Below are 9,032 nucleotides of genomic sequence, written 5' to 3' on the forward strand. Positions count from 1 at the left end.
CTACTGTACAGCAGAGCGACATCCACATACCCCACCTTTTTTAATTTATAATTAATCATTATAATGGTGTACCTATAAGTAATTTTTATCATATTATATTATTTTTATTAACATTTGAGTCAGTGAATGGTATAAATATAAAATAGGTACCTAATAGCTATTAGAATTAATCTAAATATTTTGAAAATAGAGTTCCATAATAATATAATAAAAGCTATAATTTTATAAGCACCTCAATCAGTTCTTGATTTGATGAAGGGGGGGGGTGGAGTCCCCCTTAGTTTTTAATTTTTTTTTTTAGCGTACCCCTTCTATTTTTTTGAAACGGAACGCTGAGAACGCAACATTTATTATAGTGAATTTATAAATCATCAGTTTTTCTGATGCAAAATATATCTATAACCTATATCTATGATATTAAATATTATTAGAAATTTTGTACATTTGAATCGACTATGAAAAAAAAAAGATTGTTAAATTGCTAAGAAATTGTATTATGCCTACATAAATATAATCATTTATCAGCTGTGATTATGCCATCCATTTTATGGATTATATTTTTATAAATCGTAATATAAATTATAAATTATAATGTTATTGGATGATGTGATAACTCGTCTTATTTCCAATAAAGAAGTGGTTGAAGGGGGTGTGGGGGCTTTGCCCCCCACGGTAATGCGACAGTTAATTTTGTGTGGAACGCTTATTCATTAAACATCCGCTGAGTCCCCTTTCTAAATTTTTTCCAAATCAAGCACTGACCTCAATACAAGTTTTTGAATAAAATTGGAAATTTCATCAGTAAATACTAAATAGTGATATATAAAAATAATCAAATAATATCAATTAAATGTCAATACCATGCAGCTAATTCAAATCTAATATAATGAATAGGTATAATACCCATGTGAAGTTAGCATTACAATGTTTGCAGAACTTTTCAAAAACCTTGGTTATATATAGGTATAACCTAACCTCTGACCACCAAGTGATAAAATTACATAGGTAATATGTTACGATTGCAAGTTGCAACTGTCGGGTAGTAGTTTCACTGAATCGGCGACAGTCGTAAACTTACTAAAATAATATTTCTATCCTGCGAATTAACTATTTATATGTTTTAGATTTTGTGGCATTTAATAATAATAATTAATTAACAATAGAATAATATATTTTCCATAACTAATAATTAATTTGCATTTTTTTTTAAATTAATTGTTATTTATAAGAAGCTGGTTTTTTTAAGGGGATACTTTTAGTCATAATATATTAATTCATAATTGTAATACAATTTTCCATAATAATTTTTAAATATAAAACAAATAGTAAATTTTGTTTTAGTCAAATTTGTTTTAATATGCCAATACAATTTTATTTTATATTTTCATAGGTGAAACTATAAAATGTCATTAAGATAGTCAAAAACAAATAACGGTAGATACATGACATTTACTATACTTAATTTATTAACATTTTTTATACTTGATAACATTTTCAAAATATTTTTTCTTATTTAAGGGGCTTACAGACGTTTAAATTTTTTTTATATTAATGCTAATAAAATAATTGTATTGGTTGGGTCAAAAGCCCAGGTACGGAAAGTGTAGTGCTAAGTATGAAGTTAGCAGGACAAAATTTGACATTGAATAACTGAATTGTGGTAGGAGGGTAGGATCCAACAAATTCCAACAAGTGTCCAACAATGTCCAACAAGTCCACTTGAACATTGTTGGAAGGTTTTTGAAAAGTTCTGCCAACATTGTAATGCTAACTTCACATAGGTGAATATAATGTTATGAAATATGTAGTAATTTTACTATTCGTAATAAATTAATAGGTTAACAAATTTTTCCAATAATTACATGTAAACCATGGAATCTTGTTCCTATACCTATATAATGATGATCCAACAATTAAGTCTGAGAATGTAAATGTTTCTTGACTTGGTATAGGTATTCTAATATTTGATGTACCTATTTCAAATAAATACTTAAGATAAATTGTTCTTTTTTTTAATTATTTATTATTTATTATTTATATGAATGTTACAGTAAATCTTGATGTTCACAAAATTATTGTATATTTTAATAATGGATTAAAAAAATTAATATTTTTAGGGGGTCAATTTAATCCTACTTCAAAGGATGGTGCTAAAAACTATGTGAAAAATATGTTTATAATAATAATAATTAATAATTTTTCTTTTGTAACAACAATAAATACCTACAATTTTTTTTTCTGATAATATAAATTGTAAGTGTAAGTTTTTAAACAATTTTATTTTAGGAGAAATCAAAGAAAGGTAGAAAACCAGTAATTGAGCTAGGTATTGTCTTCAGTCATCTTGAAAAAAGAAAAAATGACTTGTTTAATGAAAACGGTATCTTGAAAAAAGCATCTTCGAAAATTTGGAATGATATTTCAACTGCTCTTGAAGGAAAAATGACACCCGTAACCTTGCATTTAGCTGTGCATCATAATAGAAATAATTGGCAAACGAAATTAAAGGATCTACTTGGTATTAAGGAAATAGCAATTGTATTATCACCAAATGATAAAGAAAGTTCAACAGATGAATCATTTCTATCGACATCAGAATCATCATTATCATTAACAAACTCTAGTAGAAAGTTATTTAAATTTTCTCTGCCATATGACAAATTTAGACTAATATGTCCTACAACAATTTCGTATAAAAGAAATAATAAAAGAAGAAATTATGAAATATTAAAACCATATGTTTGGACGGATATAATAAATGATGCATTTTTAAAGGCTCATAAACTTCCTTGTAACTTTATTTATAAAAGAGGGAAAGCATACCCGAATTCCGAAAACAGGTATTACATTACATTTAAGGCAAAATGTAAGGATTGTGATGCAAATCTTTTTGGTTGGAGTGAATCTAAACCTGATGAAGGTAAGCAACTAGATATTTCAATTTTAACAAATAACACAAAGGGACTTGAACATCAACATATGACAAAAAGACCATTGAAAGGAATAAAGCGTCAAGAAATAGGGGAATCATTAAAAACCGATCTCGCTTGCAATTGGAGGCGTGCAAATGTTGTTGATATGGAGTTTGGTAATATTTCCCCGCCAAATTTATATAAAACATCTGTCTTACGTAAAGCTAAACAAGAGTCGAAAGATAAAGAAATAGGTAAAAAATATAAATGCTCAGTTCAGTCACTTGTAGAATTCAAGAATAATTCAAAGTATACAGGGTCTATACATACTATTGGCATTGATCCATTCTTAGTACATTATTGGACTCAACATCAAATTATAATTTACAAAGAAGCTTGCAAAAATTATTGTAAGTTATCAATTGATGCTACTGGTTCTTTAGTTAAAAAGCTTAAACGTTCGTCGCTAAGATTACCATCAAGTCACATATTCTTATATGAGGCTGTAGCAAGTACCAGTTTTGGATATAACATGACTGTTTCACAAATGTTATCAGAGAAACAAAATACATTGACAATTTTTTTATGGTTGAGTGAATGGATGCAGTTTGGTATTAGCAATCCCAATGAAGTTGTCTCTGATTATTCGAAAGCTATACTTGGAGCCACGTCGAGAGCTTTTTGTAACGGTAGCAGTATTAGCAGCTATGTAGAAAATTGTTTCATGGCATTGATGGGCCATGAGGAACGTTTGCCATGTTGTTTCTTACGCATAGATGTTGCACATGTTATGAAAATATTTTGCCGATTGAAATGTTTAACTGGTGTAAGAAATAAAATACTAAAAGAATTTTATGTAAGATCATTGCGGCTTCTCTTATCATCAGAAAATCTTATTGAATTTGGTTATTATTTGGAAGCGGTACTGACTGTAATTTTGAGTGAAACTGATGGATGGATTGAAGATGATAATCATAATAAAACTCCGTCTGAGAAAAATAGAGACATTTTACTAAATAAAATAAAAGGATTGCCTGAACAAAATTATGTTATAGATGATTTACAAAGTACTGATGATGATTATGTTACAGAAAATAATAATGTGGAAGTATTATGTTCAAATCATGTACAGCAATATTTAAACAGTATTTACGAGCAAAGTAAAACAAATTCTTTAGTAAAAGGAGATCGGTTATCGGCATATTATCTTCCTGAATTAGCAAACCATGTTCTACGTATTTGTAAGGATTTCCCTCTATGGACCAATGTTATGAGGACAATGTTTAAATCACCATATACCAATGGAAGTTCTGCCGTAGTTGAAAATGATTTCAAAGAGCTTAAATCTCAAATACTCAGATTTGATGTTAGACCTATGAGTGCAGATAGATTTATCATAACACATCTAAAAAGTATTGAATCTAATGCAAAACTGATCAGAAGTTCCCAGATTCGAGACTCTTTAATAGAACAAGATTACAGAAATAATCACATTTCGATCACTGATGACACGATAGTTCACGATCAATCAAAAAATAAACTTGTATGTGCACCCATAGAAAATTTTAAAAATATTGACGATTCTGATTCCGATGATTTAAATGCAATAAGTTCAATACCAACCAACAGGGATAGTATTCAGAAGTATTCTATCAGTAGTCCTAACTCTCCTGCTACGGATGATGATTTGAGTACTTCAATAAACTCAGAATCTTCTCTCAATGCTGTTGAAAATTGGCGTGGTTTGGGAAAGGATACAACTAATTCTCCAGTGCCAATAACTAAACATAAAAAACAAAGAGTTACTAAATATATGAATTCAAATCCAGAAATAGAAAGAATTCTTAGCAATACTTCAACGCGTTCATCATTGGATACTTTATTAATAAATGGTAATACATGTACTCCCATACGATATAAAAAAAATAAATATTTATTACATAACACATGTCCATTTGATACAGTTTCGTCGATATTAGTAATGGCATACATTGATATAACTTTGTACAAAGATTTTATAAACAAAAGTAAAAATAATATGCTACAATTTTGTAAAGAATTAGCTCATCACAAGACGTCAAAAAAAACATACACCGATCGATTTGTTTTACTAAAAGGCGTTTTTAACGAAGACATGAATGTAACCAACATAAAACTTATTAACACTGAATGTAATGTTTCTTTTATTGTAACACAATTACTCAAAGATGCACCATCGGCTGAAGAACACATCACTTGCTCAAATTATCAATGTAAAAATGCTTCAAAAACTCACGCTTGCCCAACAATCATCTTGCGGTTTCAGGGCAATGGGTTTAATTTATTACAACAAAGTATTACTCAGTACATAAAAGAAAATAGATATGAATGCCAAGAAGAATTATGTAGCGGGATCATAAATTCAGTCAGAACCTTAGGATATCATTTGTTTATTGAGACCGATATTTTTGCTGAAAATCAAAAATTTAAGCTGGACGATTTTCCAGTGAACATACAAATTGAAACAACAAAGTTAGTATAGTAGTTAAATTTTAATATATAATTGATACGAAAAATATAATTATATTTATTTTCACTGAGTTAAAATTGCACATATTTAATAATTTCATATTAGTAATAATCATACCTGTATATTTTTCAGCTACATATTTTACGGAGCTGTAGCTTTTAGTTCTGGACACTACGTGGCGTATATACGAAGATCCGAAAATAAATGGGAACTTCATAATGATATTTTGAAAAAAATTATGAAATTCTCAAGTACAAAAAACAAATATATAACTCCACATCTTCTTGTATATATAAGATTAAATTAAATATTTTAAATAGAAACAGGTGTAATGTTTGAATACATTTTTAATATTATTATTAACATTTTTAGAATATACGAAAGACTTTTATTTGATTTTTTTATTTGCTTATAATTAATAATGTTCTTTATACTACAGCACATACGATTTAAATTTGTATAAAAACTTTTTTGTTATAAGTGTTATAACCCAAACAATATTGTACTCTATTATATCTGTTAATGGATTAATTAATTAAAAAAAAAATATTATTCTATTTATTGTTTTCATTTTAATAATAGTTAATAAGAATTATTATAACTTTTTAGACATAAGATAAAATTCAATTAAAAATCACATGTTCATCACATTTGCACATTTAATTGACTATATTATTTCACATACTGTCATCAGTTACATCAGTTACTCAAGATGAATATATTAGCTATTTGATATATTGCAATATTTTTTTTAACAAAAAAGAATGGTGATTAATATTTCTAATACTAGATTACGAAAAAAGGAGATGAAGAACTTCAAGTAGTCCACTTTTTTTCACTCACGCATTGGAAACTATAGCAAACATTTTTGTTCAAATAGGATAATTTTTATATTATGAATATTTTTTATGGAATTTTTAATTTTCTATTTATTTAGGGTTTATTGTTCAATAAAGAAAATTTTTTCATGAATTTTAGACTTTTTTTAGTAGTTTAAGTTTTTTTTTTTATTCAATTAAGAATATTTTTTATAAATTATAGACTGTCATTTAGAATTTTTATTAAATTTAGAATTTTTTATTTTACTTCTTCTCTAGATTAATTAATTTTTTATTCTAATGTTTTTCTAATGCTTTATTCTAATATTCTATGTTTGAGAAATTATTCTAAATTTAATAAATAAAAAAAATATATAATTGATATTCAATAAAACAATCTAACTGGAATAAAAAATGACGATGAAATGAAAATCTTATTTGGTTAAAAGACAAGTTGAGGACCAAAATCTATACTTTAATAATCAAAATGTATTTTGAATATAAAATATACTTAGTTAAATAAAAAAAAATCTGATATTAATAAATTAACTTAAATTAACAAAAAAAAAAACGAAACCGTTCAAGACAAAAATTAATTATACAATATAATTATATATAATATAATATTCATAAAAAGCGTAAATTAATAAATTAACACAAATTAAAAAAAAAATAATCATTATTAATAAAAAAATCTGAATAGATCTAGAAAAATATATAAAAAATACAATTTATTAAAAAAAATAATAATAGTAAAAACTAAAAAGCATAAATTAATAAAAACTCAAAACGAATAAAAAATTTCTTAATTAAAAAAAACCTAAAATAATAAAAATAGAAAACTAATACAAAATTGGAATTTATACTATGTAGACACACATGAACTTGGCACCCCGAACTATGTTTGATTGTTGTGGACGTAAAACAATGATGCAAATTGTTGCAAGAAATCTGAAAAACTTTGGCTTAAGCTTGAATTTGATCAACCATACTCAAGATGTCAACTTCCGGAAGTAAAAAAGTTATTTATTAGATAAAAAATTTAAGTTTAAAATATTGAATGCACTTCTTTATTGTTTATGATGCTAAAAACTCTGGGAATAAAATTTTGAATTCAATTAGTGGGTATTTATGTTGTAACTTAACAATACAGAAAAATATATGTATTCATTTGAAATTTGTTTATATTAAGAATCAAAAATATATATTACAACATTTTTACGGTGAATATCATAGAAAATTATAAAGTCTGAAGTTGGGACTTTTAGTACCCATTTTGTAAAATTGATGAATATTAAATGACCCTTAAGGGTCCCATTTATTGGGAGGAACAAGAGTACAAACAATAAAATACATTTCTTATAGGTTCCAAGTTCCGGACTTAAAGTGGGGGGCAGGTCTACAGTAAAGTTCCACCCCCCAAGTCCGGGGAAACCAAAACCATGCAAATTCTAACAAACGAGTAACAATTTTTCTAAAGTGGTTTGAAGTTCCTGGGGTTAAATGGGAGGGGGGCTACAGTAAAGTTCCCCCCCAAGTCTGGGGAAACCACAACCATGCAAATTCTAAAAACTCCATAGCAAATTCTAGTAAATAAGTAGCAAATTTTCTAAAGTGGTTTGAAGTTCCTGCCTCAAAGTGGGGGGGCTACGGTGAAGTTGGCCCCCCCAAGTAAAAAAATTTTTTCTGGGGAAACTAAAACCATGCAAATTCTAAAAACTCCATAGCAAATTCTAGCAAATAAGTAGCAAATTTTCTAAAGTGGTTTGATGTTCCTGGCTCAAAGTGGGGGGGCTACGGTGAAGTTGGCCCCCCCAAGTAAAAAATTTTTTTCTGGGGAAACTAAAACCATGCAAATTCTAAAAACTCCATAGCAAATTCTAGCAAATAAGTAGCAAATTTTCTAAAGTGGTTTGATGTTCCTGCCTCAAAGTGGGGGGGCTACGGTGAAGTTGGCCCCCCCAAGTAAAAAAATTTTTTTCTGGGGAAACTAAAACCATGCAAATTCTAAAAATTCCATAGCAAATTCTAGCAAATAAGTAGCAAATTTTCTAAAGTGGTTTGATGTTCCTGGCTCAAAGTGGGGGGGCTACGGTGAAGTTGGCCCCCCCAAGTAAAAAAATTTTTTTCTGGGGAAACTAAAACCATGCAAATTCTAAAAATTCCATAGCAAATTCTAGCAAATAAGTAGCAAATTTTCTAAAGTGGTTTGATGTTCCTGGCTCAAAGTGGGGGGGCCAACTTCACGCACGTCTCCATCTTACAAATGTACCTACAACATATAAAAAACTATTTTGCGCGGGAAAGAACCGAAAAGGCTATAGTCATAACTAAGAAACGAAATTTTCACCAAATAAAAAGGAGAACTTTGGCTGTGTAACTTTGTTTTTATTTTCTTGTTATCATTTATATGAAAAAAGTATTTCAAGTTTGAAAAACACCAACAACAATGGTTTTTGAAACGGTAAGAACTTTTTTCATATAAGTGATATCAAAAAATATAAACAACAATGCACAGCCAATATTCTCCTTTTTATATTGTGAAATTCTCGTTTCTTAGTTAAGACCCGGGTTGGGATTTTATTGCATTTGCATATTTCTTATGAAATAGAGTAAGCTAAAAATGTGTTTCGTGATACAGAGAACTCAAACTAAAAATTTTATTTTGCTTTTTTTGGACTTTTTGAGGGTTTTTATTGCATTTATACCTGTTTTGAATCAAAAATCGGTCATATTTTATGAAATTTATATTTTAGTAAACGTGTTATTGGATTTTTGTCAATCGTATTATTA

General features: G+C 27.9%; 2 protein-coding genes across 7 annotated transcripts in view; one reads left to right on the forward strand and one right to left on the reverse strand.

Moving 5' to 3' along the window:
* LOC100570184 (nose resistant to fluoxetine protein 6) overlaps window positions 1–9,032 on the reverse strand; it is a 125,830-nt gene that overhangs the window by 41,534 nt on the left and 75,264 nt on the right. The gene's annotated exons all lie outside the window — the stretch shown is intronic.
* LOC100568675 (nose resistant to fluoxetine protein 6) overlaps window positions 1–9,032 on the forward strand; it is a 43,152-nt gene that overhangs the window by 2,438 nt on the left and 31,682 nt on the right. The gene's annotated exons all lie outside the window — the stretch shown is intronic.

This window comes from Acyrthosiphon pisum, chromosome A3 (assembly GCF_005508785.2).
Source record: "Acyrthosiphon pisum isolate AL4f chromosome A3, pea_aphid_22Mar2018_4r6ur, whole genome shotgun sequence".
Classification (NCBI taxonomy): Eukaryota; Metazoa; Arthropoda; class Insecta; order Hemiptera; family Aphididae; genus Acyrthosiphon; species Acyrthosiphon pisum.